This window comes from Rhinoraja longicauda, chromosome 11 (genome assembly GCF_053455715.1).
Source record: "Rhinoraja longicauda isolate Sanriku21f chromosome 11, sRhiLon1.1, whole genome shotgun sequence".
Lineage (NCBI taxonomy): Eukaryota > Metazoa > Chordata > Chondrichthyes > Rajiformes > Arhynchobatidae > Rhinoraja > Rhinoraja longicauda.
In genome coordinates this window covers 42,994,898-43,011,683 of record NC_135963.1, presented here as the reverse complement: position 1 = coordinate 43,011,683, position 16,786 = coordinate 42,994,898, and the positions used below count along the sequence as shown (strand labels likewise).

Below are 16,786 nucleotides of genomic sequence, written 5' to 3'. Positions count from 1 at the left end.
CTTCAGAGTACCGTAGTTGACGCTTTGCTACAAATGTTGCCAGTTTTGTAGAACTACCCAGGGTGGACGACAAAGACATAGAGCAGCTAATGAATCATGGTGAAGAATGTTGAATTACATCAAGACAAAATAATTCATTGCCAAGACCTGAAGTCAGAACTTTGTCCAGTTACTCATTTTAAATAAGAGATTTTTAATCAATGTTTGAAACTGGTTCACTGCTCCTTCTTGAGTCAAAACATAACCAAAATAGTATTCCATTTTCTCTATTCCTCTATCAATGGTGTAGTTCACCCTCCTTTTGTTTGTTTTGTTTCTCTGCCCCTGTAACTTGTTTTTCCAAATCTTTGTTCCATTGTTTTCTTGCTGCGCCGTCACTTTCTTATTACCATGTTTGTAACATAGTGTTGCCATCTGCTGCCTTGAACCCTACATTACACCCACTCACACCCCTCACCCTCAACCCGGCCAAAATCTCTACCTCTCTTTCCTCCTTTGCTTTTGATCATCTGCTGTAATATTTTATGTTGTTGTTGTCTTGAGGGGGAGCCGTCGTGATTTGTAACTTTATCAGTGCCGCAGGTGGCTGCTATTTGTATACATTGTGCATGCAGGCAAAGAATCTCTCTGTGCCTAGTCACATGTGACAATAGAGTATTCCTATTCTTACTCCTGTTTCTGTTAATATTTTTGTAAACTTTAAGCTGGAAAGTGTGCAGAAAAGATTCACAAATGTATTGGCAGGACTCAAATGACTGGTTGTGCTGGCTGGGACTTTACTCCTTGAAGTGTTTGGGACTGAAAGGTGATCTTATAGAGATGTGTAAAATCATGAGGGGAATAGATAGGGCGAATGCACCAGCCTGTTTCTACCGGGTTGGGGGATCAGGAACCAGAGGTCACGAACACAAGATGAGAGGGCAAAGTTTTAATAGGAATCCAAAGGGCAACATCTTGACACAGAGGGTGGTAAGTAAATAGAACTAACAGGTAGATGAGAATGGATGAGGCAGGTACACTAATGATATTTGGAAGTTTGAGAGGGATTATGCCAAACACCATCAAGTGGAACTAGTGTCATCTTGGTTGCAAAAGACAAGGTGGGCCATGCTGTATAACTCTGACTTCATGGCTCTAAGGGTCCGAAGACATTTTTGTACTGAATCAAATCTGATACGTTAAGTAGGTTACTGTGATATGACAGTGATAAACATCTTATGTGGAATTTTTGAAAGTCTGCTCTTTAGACATCAGAGCTATGAACTTTACAGTATTTATAGTGAAATATTTCTGACAATACTTGGATGTCTGCTGAATACTTACTTGTGAAGTACTTAATAGCTATCCAAATCATTTATAGTTATTCTCTTGAGTTACATTTATATCGTAGTAGTAATTTTTGGTCCTACGGCATTGCAGAAAAGGTAAGATTTATTGCACAAGTTCTATCATCTGTATCGTTCCTAGTCGCAAGTAATGATACATCCAGTTTTAAAATGTGTAATAATAGAATGTTATATTTCATTTGGAATAATTGCAGGTGAATGTGCTCCCTGGTCTTACAAATCCTGTTGGAAACTAACTGCATGTATATGTGCAGCAGTAGAGCAAACCTTCTTAAACTATGGGACAGGCTTGGAGATCGATGGTCATTCAGTAGTTCTGAGCTGGATAGGAATGGAAGTGAAGGTATAGCACATGGAAGAATATGGAGTTTTTAGGAGAGCTTTGCAGGGACGAGTAAGAAAGATAGGAGGATTTTTTTTTTCTTTCTTAATGGGTTCTGGAATATTCCTCATCTTCCTGATCCCATGTAGTAAAGTTTTTCAGCCTCTTTTTCCTTTCATCCCTGAGGTCTTAACAACTCTGCAATGTGCAGGCAAGTGGATCCTTTCCTTTATGTATACAATGTTTGCAGGACGTGGGTAACCTGAGATGACTAATAATGTTTTAGAAATTTGGAATGTCCCTATATTCAGTTTCCTACATGTCAGCAGGGTAGGAAGTAGTCTGACTGAGTGAATGACAATCCCACCCACATCTGAGAAGCAGCATGAGAATGAGAGGCTATTGCTGTTGATCGTCTGCTGATGACTAGATAGGCAAGAATGGAAACAAATGTGGGCAAGCCAGCAGAGCTAGAACAAATAGAAAGAGGTTCTGTCCAAGGATAATGAATCCATCATGTCTAATCATCAGTGAGGTTGAGGGAGACAAGGATTATCATCATCATATATATACAGCCGGAAACAGGCCTTTTCGGCCCACCAAGTACACACTGCCCAGCGATCCCCGTACACTAACACTATCCTACACCCACTAGGGACAATTTTTTTATTTTTTTTACATTTACCCAGCCAATTTACCTACAAACCTGTACGTCTTTGGAGTGTGGGAGGAAACCGAAGATCTCGGAGAAAACCCACGCAGGTCACGGGGAGAACGTACAAACTCCTTACAGTGCAGCACCCGTAGTCAGGATTCGAACCTGAGTCTCCGGCGCTGCATTCGCTGTAAAGCAGCAACTCTACCGCTGCGCTACCGTGCCGCCTAAATACCATTGGTAACACCCTAACCATTCTCAATTGCTGTTGAGCCATGTAATCTCATTACCTCTTTGCAGAAATCTTTCCAGAATCACTCCCTCAACCAAAACCCCACTTCCCATTTTCTTTCTGTCAAAGATGTTTTTTTCCCAGCGTTTCAAAATAAATCTGGCAAAATCAAAAGGCCAGTTTTCAAGGCAGAAAACTCTGATATTATGCCAAACACTTTGGCCATCTCCAAATGCTCCCAAATGCTGCAGAAAACTGGGGTCCCCTCCCCTCAAACTTGGCACATGCTGCATTTGTGCTGAGTCTTAAAAAGAAATGGGGAAAAAATGAATAACTCGATGAAGGAAAATACAATCACGGAAATCATTCACGCTTTCATTTCCTCCCGCCTAGACTACTGCAACTCCCTATACACTGGGATCAGCCAATCTTCCCTGTCCCGCCTGCAACTGGTCCAAAACGCCGCAGCGAGACTCCTGACGGGTACCCGTAAAAGGGACCACATCACCCCGATTCTGGCCTCTCTCCACTGGCTCCCTGTACGGTACAGAATCAACTTCAAGCTCCTCCTATTCACGTATAAAGCCCTAAATGGACACTCCCCCCCCTACATCAAAAATCTTCTAACCCCCCTCTCTAACTCCAGGTCCCTCAGATCGGCCGACTTGGGGCTATTCACTATCCCGCGGTCTAGGCTTAAACTCAGGGGTGACCGCGCTTTTGCGGTTGCAGCTCCTAGACTGTGGAACAGCATCCCTCTCCCCATCAGAACTGCCCCCTCCATCGACTCCTTTAAGTCCAGGCTCAAAACATATTTCTACTCCCTAGCGTTTGAGGCTCATTGAGGAGGCGCTGTGAACTGTTTGCGTGCTACTGTATGTTTTCTTTTTTTTTCTATTGGAACCTAATCAAATGTACAGCACTTTGGTCAACGTGGGTTGTTTTTAAATGTGCTATACAAATAAAATTGACTTGACTTGACTTGACAATGTCACTGTATTTTCATGGTAAAATAAAGAGAATTACAGACTTTGATCCCTTTAAAATTTGGTAATGGTCCCAGAATATCATCCAATAAAAGAGTAAAATCGACATAAATCATTGGCCACCATAAATCTGAAAATACTTGACATGTCATATGTCATTAAAAAATGATATGCTATTAAAACGCATATCCTCCTATTCAATGTAATCATGACTCCAGGAGATTTGCCGAGGCATTATTTACACGTTTGTGTATTTATGTCCATAACAGTTCAGAGATCACAGCTAAACATTTCAAGTGCAAAACGAGAAAAAGAAAGGCAGTCATTCAATGCAGATTTACTTTCAACTGGTGTCAAAAATTTCTGTTTGAGCACTGATTATTGCTGTTAAGAAGGTTTCTGACCTGGTTCTTTCCTGTTGATTAACTGGGCCCTGGATCTGTCTGACAAAGTGGATACAGGTGAGAGGGATTTTTTGATAGGCAGATGGTTTGACAAAGGCCAGAGATGAAAAAGCAGGAGGTGTGAGACAAAAGGATTGAAGAGTTGTGAATTGTGACGTTGGAGGAAGAAATGTAGGTGGGAGGAGGGGAGAAATAGGTGTGAGTCCAGGTGGGGCACAGTGGAGAGAGGAGAGGAGAGGGGATGGGGGGGGGGGGGGGAATGGAGGTTGAGAGGGGAGAAGGGAGGGGGAATTGGTAGTTACCTAAAATTGTAGAATTCAACGTTCATACCTTTGGGTTGTAAGCTAACTAAGCTGAATATGAGGTATTGTTCCTCCAGTTTGCACATGGCCTCACTCTGGCAATGGATGAGGCCCAGGACAGAAAAGTCAGTATAGGAATGAAAAGAGGTGTTAAAATGGGCAACTGGGAGATCCAGTAGGCTTTCGTAGACCAAGCACAAGCAATCCTGAAGAAATGTTTTTAACCAGACGGTATTCCCTCAATATTTGTTCTCTAATGCCAATTTTGATTACATAGTTAAATTCAGAAGCAGGCTCAACATTCCCACCTTTAAGTCTACAAAACTTTGGTACTGTCACTGTTGGAATATTAATTGTATGGGATACATTTGAAATGACCTGGGGCTTTGTTAATTTAGTTCCTGGCGGATCTCCAGTGCACACACACGTCCTGATAAGTATGAGGCTTGGCACGTAAGTAGAATTCTCAGCACAGAAATAGAAGGGTTTAGGTTAATTTGAAGCTGAGATGTTATCCGATCAGGGGCGACACAGTGGCGCAGCGGGTAGAGCTGATATCTCACAGCACCAGACGCTAGGGAAATTCTATCCTGACCTCGGGTGCTGTCTGTGTGGAGTGCGCTCGTTCTCCCTGTGACCATGTGGGTTTTCTCGGGGTGCTCCGTTTTCTCCTCCATATCACAAAGATATGCAGGTTTGTAGGTTAATTGGCCTGTGTAAATTGCCCTTAGTGTGAAGGGAGTGGATGATAAGTGGGATAATATAAAAAGAACAGGTGTGAACAGGTGATCGATGGTCTACTTGGACTTGGCAGAATGGCCTGTTTCCATGCTGTATCTCTAAAAATAAACTAAAAGCTAATATAATCCAATTAGAGTGAACTGCAAAGAGGATGTTAGGAGGTTGCAGCGTGACCTGGACAGGTTGAGTGAGTGGGCAGGTGCATGGCACATGCAGTATAATGTAGATAAATGTGAGGTTATCCAATTTGGTGGCAAAAACAAGGAGGCAGATTATTATCTCAATGGTGTCAGGTTAGGTAAGGGGGAAGTGCAGCGAGACCTGGGTGTCCTTGTACACCAGTCACTGAAAGTTGGCGTGCAGGTACAGCAGGCAGTGAAGAAAGCTAATGGCATGTTGGCCTTCATAACAAGAGGATTTGAGTATAGGAGCAGAGGTTCTTCTGCAGTTGTATAGGGCCCTGGTGAGACCATATCTGGAGTATTGTGTACAGTTTTGGTCTCCTAATTTGAGGAAGGACATCCTTGTAATTGAGGCAGTGCAGCGTACGTTCACGAGATTGATCCCTGGGATGGCGTGACTGTCATATGAGGAAAGATTGAAAAGACTGGGCTTGTATTCACTGGAGTTTAGAAGGATGAAAGGGGATCTTATAGAGACATATAAAATTATTAAAGGACTGGACAAGCTAGATGCAGGAGATAAGTTCCCAATGTTGGGGGAGTCCAGAATCAATGGCCATAGTCTTACAATAAAGGGGAGGCCATTTAAAACTGAGGTGAGAAAGAACTTTTTCACCCAGAGAGTTGTGAATTTGTGGAATTCACAGAGGGCAGTGGAGGCCAAATCACTGGATGAATTTAAGAGAGAGTTAGATAGAGCTCTGGGGGCTAGTGGAATCAAGGGATATGGGGAGAAGTTGGGCACATATTACTGATTGTGGATGATCAGCCATGATCACAATGAATGGCAGTGCTGGCTCGAAGGGCCGAATGCCCTCCTCCTGCACCTATTTTCTATGTTTCTATGTCCCATGGCATTTTATAATGAGCAGCTCGTGATTTCTCTTCTTGTCATGGCCAACATTTACCCCTCAATCTCCATTATAAAATACAAATAAAAAGAGCAGTCAGTTAGATCTTAAAATTTTCTGGGATTTTGTAATGGAAATTTTTGTATTGTTCTTCCAATCTATGTTCCATTGCTACAGGATGCTCTGAGAAAATTGCACACATCGATTTTAGTTTTCACTTAGGCTTGATAACTACACTCTGTGACAGAAAACATGTTTAATTGGTGCAGTTGGGACCATCTTCAGAGTTTCATTCTGCATCTGACTGCACAGTACCAGATGTAGAGAGATGCTGAGAGAGTTCTATTCCTCAGAATCAGTAGGTATTCATTTAATGTCGATGAAAGCGGCTTAATGGACAAGAACACCCTGATGTGTAATGCCTCAACTATATAAATGTGACTGAAGGATTTTATATCTGATGGGTATTCCTGTGACTGTGGCCATCTCCTAATGTAATATAAATCAATTACTGAAGAAAAGCAGTGTGAAATGCTGACTGGTTCCATGCTTTGAAACAGTATACATACAGTGCCCTCCATAATGTTTGGGACAAAGACCCATCATTTATTTATTTGCCACTGTACTCCACAATTTGAGATTTGTAATAGAAAATATCACGTGGTTAAAGTGCACATTGTCGGATGTATCTTTTATACATTTTGGTTTCACCATGTAGAAATTACAGCTGTGTTTATACATAGTCCCCTCATTTCAGGGCACCATAATGTTTGGGACACTATGGCTTCACAGGTGTTTGTAATTGCTCAGGTGTATTTAAATGCCTCCTTAATGCAGGTATAAGAGAGCTCTCAGCACCTAGTCTTTTCTCCAGTCTTTCCATCACCTTTAGAAACTTTTATTGTTGTTTAACAACATGAGGACCAAAGTTATGCCAATGAAAGTCTAAAGCCATTATGAAACTGAGAAATAAAAATAAAACTGTTAGAGACATCAGCCAAACCTTAGGCTTACCAAAATCAACCGTTTGGAATATCATTAAGAAGAAAGAAAGCACTGGTGAGCTTACTAATCGCAAAGGAAATGGCAGGCCAAGGAAGACCTCCACGGCTGATGACAGAAGCATTCTCTCTATAATAAAGAAAAATCCCCAAACACCTGTCCGACAGATCAGAAACACTCTTCAGGAGTCAGGTGTGGATTTGACAATGTCCACTGTCCGCAGAAGACTTCATGAACAGAAATACAGAGGCTACACTGCAAGATGCAAACCACTGGTTAGTGGCAAAAATAGGATGGCCAGGTTACAGTTTGCCAAGAAGTATTTAAAAACAGCAACAACAGTTCTGGAAAAAGGTCTTGTGGACAGATGAGACGAAGATTAACTTATATTAGAGTGATGGCAAGAGCAAAGTATGGAGGAGAGAAGGAACTGCCCAAGATCCAAAGCATACCACTTCATCTGTGAAATACGGTGGTGGGGGTGTTATGACCTGGGCATGTATGGCTGCTGAAGGTACTGGCTCACTAATCTTCATTGATGATACAACTGCTGATGGTAGTAACATGATGAATTCTGAAGTGTATAGACACATCCTATCTGCTCAAAAAATGCCTCAAACCTCATTGGCCGGTGGTTCATTCTACAGCAAGACAATGATCCCAAACATACTGCTAAAGCAACAAAGAAGTTTTTCAAAGCTAAAAAATGGTCAATTCTTGAGTGGCCATGTCAAACACCCAATCTGAACCCAATTGAGCATGTCTTTTATATGCTGAAGAGAAAACTGAAGGGCTACTTCAAAACAAGCATAAGCTAAAGATGGCTGCCATACACGCCTGGCAGAGCATCACCAGAGATGACACCCAGCAACTGGTGATGTCCATGAATCGCAGACTTCAAGCAGTCATTGCATGCAAAGGATATGCAACAAAATACTAAACATGACTACTTTCATTTACATGACATTGCTGTGTCCCAAACATTATGGTGCCCTGAAATGGGGAGACTATGTATAAACACTGCTGTAATTTCTACATGGTGAAACCAAAATATATAAAAATAGCCTTTATTAAAATCTGACAATGTGCACTTTAACCACGTGATTTCTTTCTATTACAAATCTCAAATTGTGAAGTACTCGAGGCAAATAAATAATTGGGTGAAAAGGGATTTGACACGCCATTCCTTCAGTAGGAAGGGTTTAGGGACATCATGATACAGCTGTATAAGACACTTGGAGTACTGTGTACATTTCTGCTCACACAGCTAAAGGAACTAATTCATTGAGTTGGAAAGGGTGCAGAGAAGATTCACCAGGATTTTTAGGGCTTGCAGGTTTTAGTTATAAGGAGTGGTTGAATCGGTTGGGACTTTATTCTTTCGAGCATAGAAGGCTGAGGGGTAACCTTATTAAGGTGTACAAGATCATGAGCTGCATGCATAAAGTGAACACACACAGTCCTTTTTTCCCTGGGGAGAGGATTCTAAAATTAGAGGGCATCGGCTAAGGTGAGAGATATTTAATAGGGACTTCAGGCAACTTTTCATTCAGAGGGTAGTCCGTCCCTAGAATGAGCTGCCAGAAGAAGCTATAGAAGCAAATACAATTATGAAATTTAAAAGGCATTTGGACAGATATATGCAATATAGATAGGAAGGATTGAGAGGACTAGGAAGATTAAACCCTTGAGACTGAAGGCTGATAAATCCCCAGGGCCTGATTGTCTGTATCCCAGGGTACTTAAAGAGGTGGCACTAGAAATCGTGGATGCATTGGTGATCATTTTCCAATGTTCTATAGATTCAGAATCAGTTCCTGTGGATTGGAGGGCAGCTAATGTTATCCCACTTTTAAAAAAAGGTGGGAGAGAGAAAACAGGGAATTATAAACCAGTTAGTCTGACATCGATGGTGGGGAAGATGCTGGAGTCAATTATAAAAGATGAAATAGCGGCACATTTGGATACCAGTAACAGGATCGTTCCGAGTCAGCATGGATTTACGAAGGGGAAATCATGCTTGACTAATCTACTGGAATGTTTTAGACAATAGACAATAGACAATAGACAATAGGTGCAGGAGTAGGCCATTCAGCCCTTCGAGCCAGCACCGCCATTCAATGCGATCATGGCTGATCACTCTCAATCAGTACCCCGTTCCTGCCTTCTCCCCATACCCCCTCACTCCGCTATCCTTAAGAGCTCTATCCAGCTCTCTCTTGAAAGCATCCAACGAACTGGCCTCCACTGCCTTCTGAGGCAGAGAATTCCACACCTTCACCACCCTCTGACTGAAAAAGTTCTTCCCCATCTCCGTTCTAAATGGCCTACCCCTTATTCTTAAACTGTGGCCCCTTGTTCTGGACTCCCCCAACATTGGGAACATGTTATCTGCCTCTAATGTGTCCAATCCCCTAATTATCTTATATGTTTCAATAAGATCCACACCTTCACCACCCTCTGACTGAAAAAGTTCTTCCTCATCTCCAGGATGTAACCAGGAAAATGGACAAGGGCGAGCCAGTGGGTGTAGTGTACCTGGCCTTTCAGAAAGCCTTTGATAAGGCCCCACTAGGAGATTAGTCGGCAAAATTAAAACACATGGATTTGGGGGTAGGGTACAGACATGGATAGAAAATTGGTTGGCAGACAGGAGACTAAGAGTAGGGATTAATGGGTCCCTTTTAGAATGAGAGGCAGTGACTAGTGAGGTACCGCAAGGCTCGGTGCTGGGACCACAGCTATTTACAATATACATTAATGATTTAGATGAAGGGATTAAAAGTAACATTAGTAAATTTGCAGATGACACAAAGCTGGGTGGCAGTGTGAACTGTGAGGAGGTTGTTATGAGGATGCAGGGTGACTTGGACATGTTGGATCAGTGGGCAGATGCATGGCAGATGCAGTTTAATGTGGATAAATGTGAGGTTATCCACTTTGGTGGCAAGAACAAGAAGGCAGTTTATTATCTGAATGGTGTCAAGTTAGGAAAAGGGGAAGTACAATGAGAGCTGGGTGTCCTTGTACATCAGTCACTGAAAGTAAGCATGTAGGCACAGCAAACAGTGAAGAAAGCTAATGGCATGTTAGCCTTCACAACAAGAGGAGTTGAGTATAGGAGCAAAGAGGTCCTTCTGCAGTTGTTCAGGGCATTGGTGAGACCACACCTGGAGTATTGTGTGCAGTTTTGGTCTCCAAATTTGAGGAAGGACATTCTTGCTATTGAAGGAGTGCACCATAGGTTATCATATCATATCATATATATACAGCCGGAAACAGGCCTTTTCGGCCCTCCAAGTCCGTGCCGCCCAGTGATCCCCGTACATTAACACTATCCTACACCCACTAGGGACAATTTTTACATTTACCCAGCCAATTAACCTATATACCTGTACGTCTTTGGAGTGTGGGAGGAAACCGAAGATCTCGGAGAAAACCCACGCAGGTCACGGGGAGAACGTACAAACTCCTTACAGTGCAGCACCCGTAGTCAGGATCGAACCTGAGTCTCCGGCGCTGCATTCGCTGTAAAGCAGCAACTCTACCGCTGCGCTACCGAGTTTAATTCCCGGGATGGCCGGACTGTCATATGTTGAAAGAATGGAGTGACTGGACATGTATACACTGGAATTCAAAAGGTGAGAGGGGATCTTATTGAAACATATAAGATTATTAGAGCCAGGATGTTTAGGCGCTAAAAATCTCTGAAATAGGCAGGCAAATAGGCATAATAAAATTACAAAAAAGGCACGAAAAGGGCATTTACTGACAAAAAAAGGCATAAAAAGGTATGTATTTCTATCACCAAAATATGGTTTAAAATGATAATATAAAGGTATACTGCATTAAATGACCAAAGTTGCCTGGTTGCACATAATTACGCGCATTTTTTTCAAATTATCTGGTGTTAAACTATACCGTCTGTCAGACAGAATATGCTGCATTTGTGAAAAACTTCTTTCTACCCCAGCTGAGGTCACTGGTGCATACCCGAAACAAGCTACAGACTCTGTATTCATGTTGATATCTTGTGCATAACAACTACCTTTGAGAACTTTAACTATGTTTTGTATTTCTTCAAGATCTTTGTTACCTAAAATCACTCTCTCACATTTTCCATGTATATCTTTACCTACATGGCCAGGAACTTTACGAATATCGTCAGTTACTTTGTTGGAAACCTGCAAGTTATTCACTAATGTTTCGCCACGTTTCTCAAGGGAAGTGATAGCTTGTGCGAAGTTTGCAAAATTGGAAGCAATAAATACAAGATCTCGGTGGAGGGACTTTTTCTGCATGATTTCACTGACGATCCTGACTGCAGCAGATTCTTCTTCTTTAAAACAGTTGACGATTCCTTTTATCTTTTCAAAATTTGCAGCATAGGAGAGTACAGCAGAGAGCCATGTACCCTACCTTGTCAAAACGAGCTGAGGAGGTAGCGGAATCTCAGGTGCCATTTCCTTGAACAACTGCCTTGAACTCAACAGCTTTGAGGAAGATTTTCTTGACATTGGAAACTAGGCGATCGACATTTGGAAACAAGCTTCGTATTTGCTCGGCAATTCTATGGAGTCCGTGAGCTAAGCATGTCAAATGCAAAACATTTTGGGGAATAAGGCTTTAAGAGCACGAGCAGCTTTTTTCATGTAAGGAGCTGCATCAGTCATAAACAGAAGAACATTCTTGTGTTTTATACCTTCTGGCCAAAGTACAGCAAGTGAAGATGTAAACAACGGAGCAATAGTTGAGCTGTTTGACTTCTCCAATACTTACGATGTCAACAAATACTCCTTTGATGGTTGGCCTGCCTCCAGTGTACCAATGACCACATTGGCAAAATATCTCCCCACAGCATCGGTTGGCTCATCTATTGAGATCCATATTTTGTTACATGCAATTTCATCTCTAATTTTCTGCAACAATGTTGAAGTTGCTGTCAACATAAATTTTCCGTAATGATGACTCGCTTGGTATATGTTCCTCTGTGTATTTCTCTAAAAAACCGAGAGATTTGTTTTCCAAATTCCACAGTGGAATTCCAGCATCAATGTATGCCTTGCACAGATCACTCGAAAACTCAGATTTGTGACTGGAGCCAGCAGTCAATGTAGTGAGGAGACAAGCTTGCGTATTTCCCACCTTCAGTTTCTTTGCCGCCGACTTATGTTTAGCTGTCTGTGCATGCTGGGAGACAAAATATTTCTTCTCATGATTCACTGCTTTCTCACATGCTTTGCAAAACAGCACACAGTTGGCTGTAGAAAATATATCACTCCCGTACACTCTCACCAAATCGTTCAGTGTTTTACAAGGCGTTGACTTGACTTTAGGCATTTTGACGCTTGCAAGGGTAGATCCTACAGGAGCGGGGATGCAGACCTCTACAGGCAGGCCAAGTACAAGCTGAGAAGGGGAATCAGAGCTGCCAAGGGAAGGTACTCTGAGAAGTTGAGGAGCAAGTTCTCAGCTAATGACTCTTCTTCAGTTTGGAAGGGCTTGCAAGAAATCACAAGCTACAAGAGGAAAACTCCCTGCCCCTTGGACAATCGTCAGCTGACCAATGATCTGAACGAGTTCTACTGCAAGTTCAATAAACAGAAACTTAACCCTGGTACTCCCCACACCTCCCTCCCCAACTAACACTTCACACCTACTCACAGCCTGACTCCAGTTTGAAAAGACTGAACCCTTCCCCACCCACCCCTCTCCAATCACCACTTAACTCCCACTTACAGCCTGACTGCAAAAGATTGGGGCCTCGTCCACTACCCACGAATGAACGAGTGACGGTGGCGCCCCCGGTTTCACCCCGGTGGTGGAAATTTTCTTGTAAGTTACTTTAACGGCAAAAAAAGGCTGATTTAGGCACTCGATCGTGAAAAAGGCATTATCTTGCTGAAATCATCAAAAAGGGCATGAAATGGCACATGGCAAAATCCTGGCTGTAAAGATTATTAAGGGATTGGACATGCTAGAGGCAGGAAACATGTTCCCAATGTTGGGAGAGCGCAGAACCAGGGGCCACTGTTTAAGAATAAGGGGTGGGCCATTTAGAACGGAGATGAGGAAAAACTTTTTCACCCAGAGAGTTGTGAATCTGTGGAATTCTCTGCCACAGAAGGCGGTGGAGGCCAATTCTCTGGATGCTTTCAAGAGAGAGTTAGATAGAGCTCTTAAAGATAGCAGAGTCAAGGGATACGGGGAAAAGGCAGGAACGGGGTACTGATTGTGGCTGATCAGCCATGATCACAGTGAATGACGGTGCTGGCTCGAAGAGCTGAATGGCCTACTCCTGCACCTATTGTCTATTGTCTTTTGTCTATTGTCTATTGGCGATAGGCCAAAAGCAGGCAAATGGGACTAGTCCAATGTGCCAACTTAGTCAGCTTGGACAAAGTAGGCTGAAAGGCCTGTTTCCATGCTGTACAGCTCTGACTCCATGAATGTGCTGTGCCTACTTATTGGAAGTCGTAGGGAGATTAGAAAATATGTTCTTAGTCATTCATCAGCAGTTAAATTAAGATTAACGAACACTTAAATTCCTTTGCTTGTCCCTATTTTTTTTACCCCAAAAAATAATGTGATTTTTACCACAATTCAGTCCCCTGTTGCAAATTCCACTTCAACAGAATTATGGAAATTTACAGTTGAAAGCTTCACTATTCAGTAACTTTTGTGCAGCTTTCTTGATATATAGCATCAGATTCTTTCTCTGAAGTTTAATTTCAGTACTTTACTTTGGCCAAAAATAAATGAAGGAATGTGGTTTTCACCTGAATTACAAACAGTGTCATCTGCAGCCGGTCACTTATGTGACTTGGAGTTTCTTCTGTGTCCATGAAGGTACATTCATTGGTCTCTGTCTGGCAGGCCAGTTGTCCTTCTGGTCATTGGACATTCAGTGGCATCTAAAGCCTAGTCCAGCGGGTCATGGTGGAGAAAGGACGGAGATGGAGGTAGGGATGTGTGTCAGAAAGGAGCAGGGAATGAATAGTACATGCTGATAATTGGTCCCCTTATGTACATTGAAGACAGTACAGAAGAGATTGATCGGCCTAATTCATGGGATGAGAGACAATTCCTACCAAGAGAGACTGAATAGTTTGGGCTTGTATTCCTTCTCCAAGGAATGCAGGCCTTCTCTTTAGAAGAATGAGGGTGACATTGTTTAAACATACAGGAAGCTAAGGGGGCTTGACAGGATAGATGTTGGGATGTTTTCACCAGTGGGGAGAGTCTTGAACGAGAGGACATAACTGTAAGATAAGGGGTGGGTCATTTTAAACGGAGGTACATATGAATTTCTTCTCAAAGAGGGTGGTGGATTTCTGGAATTCTCTGCCCCAGCAGATGGTGCAAACTAGTTCATTAGAAGTATTTAAAGTGGAGGTTGATTAATATTTGATAGATTGAGGAATGACTTGGACAGGTGACTTCGACAGGTTGTGTGAGTGGGCGGATGCTTGGCAGATGCAGTTTAATGTGGATAAGTGTGAGTAGGATCTGGGTGTCCTAGTGCATCAGTCACTGAAAGGAAGCATGCAGGTACAGCAAGCAGTGAAGAAAGCCAATGGAATGTTGGCCTTCATAACAAGAGGAGTTGAGTATAGGAGCAAAGAGGTCCTTCTGCAGTTGTACAGGGCCCTAGTGAGACCGCACCTGGAGTACTGTGTGCAGTTTTGGTCTCCAAATTTGAGGAAGGATATTCTTGCTATTGAGGGCGTGCAGCGTAGGTTTACTAGGTTAATTCCCGGAATGGCGGGACTGTCATATGTTGAAAGACTTGAGCGACTAGGCTTGTATACACTGGAATTTAGGATGAGAGGGGATCTTATCAAAACGTATAAGATTATTAAGGGGTGGGACACATTAGAGGCAGGAAACATGTTCCCAATGTTGGGGGAGTCCACAACCAGGGGCCGCAGTTTAAGAATAAGGGGTAGGCCATTTAGAACAGAGATGAGGAAAAACTTTTTCAGTCAGAGAGTTGTGAATCTGTGGAATTCTCTGCCTCAGAGGGCATTGGAGGCTAATTCTCTGAATACATTCAAGAGAGAGCTAGATAGAGCTCTTAAGGATAACGGAGTCAGGTGGTATGGGGAGAAAGCAGGAACGGGGTACTGATTGAGAATGATCAGCCATGATCACATTGAATGGCGGTGCTGGCTCGAAGGGCCGAATGGCCTACTCCTGCACCTATTGTCTATTGTCTATTGAATGGGAGGGTGTGGAGAAATGGCACAGAAGAGGCATCAAGGCCAGCTAATGGATTAAATGGTGAAGCAGAATTGAAAAAGTGAAAGTCCTACTCCTGCTTTAATTTCAAGTATTCTTGTGGCAGCCTGAACATTACCTGGGAATGGAGATGTAAATGGGGGAGAGTGTGTGGGTGTGTGTAGGGAGGGTACATCCTGTGAGTTGCTGGAGGAGAACAAAGTCAGTGATTCAGAATATTTGATAATCTTGGGAAGGGATCAGTGAATCAAAGGAGCTGTGAGGATGGGTTTCCGTCTGTCAGCAGATGCTTTTGAGGCAATTAGAACCAGGGTGGCCATGGTGGCGCAGCGGTAGAGTTGCTGCCTTACAGCGAATGCAGTGCCGGAGACCCGGGTTCGATCCCAACTGCGGGTGCTGTCTGTACGGAGTTTGTACATTCTTCTCGTGACCTGCGTGGGTTTCCTCCTACACTCCAAAGAAGTATAGGTTTGCAGGTTAATTGGCTTGGTAAATGTAAAAAGAATTGTTCCTAGTGGGTATAGGATAGTGTTAATGTGTGGGGATCACTGGTCGGCGCGGACCCAGTGGGCCGAAAGGGCCTGTTTCCGTGCTGTATCTCTCAACTAAACTAAACTAAACTATTGAGATTCAATGTTGTGATGGCTGATCACAGTGAGGAGGTGCTGGTTAGATGATCGGCGACATGACCCGGAGAGGGAGAAGAGATTTGGTGGAAGTAAAGACCATGAGCCTGAGGAATAGTGGAGAATGAAGTTGATGAATGACCTGAATACGCCAATAAATACATGAGTTGAGATTATACGATCAGGCTGAGACCTGCTCTGCATGATCCCCTGTAAATTGCTAAGCTACTGAAGGAGCGCTGTGGAAAGCAGATTGAGTTATATCTGCCCATCAATGGTTATTTCATCAAGCAGCACTCAGAACCGACATTACAATGATAATAATTCCATTACTTTGTTTTGGAAGTGGCAAATAACACACAAGTCATTTCACAACGGGAGCTGCTAGTCTGAATTGTCATTGAGGTGCAATACAATCTGGAAAACATGTAATCGCTCTGCATTCTAGATAATATTCATTTTCATCCCTACTGAGTGACCTTCTGAGCTTGGGTGCTTCTTTTCTGCTTTCTGTTAATTTGATTGGAAAATTGGTTCGTTTTCTAAATGCATTGTTATTGATTTCAAGCGGGACAACTTTCATCTTTTTCTTAACCTTGTTCTCCAATGTTTTGGGAACTATCTACCATTTAATAGGTTTCATGTTCTTCATTTCCTTTAACAATTACATTCTTACTGATTTCTTTCAGCTGTCTTTCAAGCTTTCAGTTTTCCTTTTGATTTTTGTAAATGTCTCTCCCTATAAAAGGTTCAGCATCCTGTAAGTATTACATTTCTGAATTACTTTCCAACTAGTGTCTACCTGTTTCCCTAGATTTATCAAATTGAATAAATGATCTGTATAACTGCACAGTTCATGTGATTAACATTTTTGATTTTTATTTAATGCTAGCATT

The 16,786-nt window shown here is 42.6% G+C and overlaps 1 protein-coding gene across 6 annotated transcripts in view; it reads left to right on the top strand.

The window, feature by feature from the left end:
• The window catches only part of pde4ba (phosphodiesterase 4B, cAMP-specific a), a 444,556-nt gene that overhangs the window by 294,339 nt on the left and 133,431 nt on the right, over nt 1–16,786 (top strand). The gene's annotated exons all lie outside the window — the stretch shown is intronic.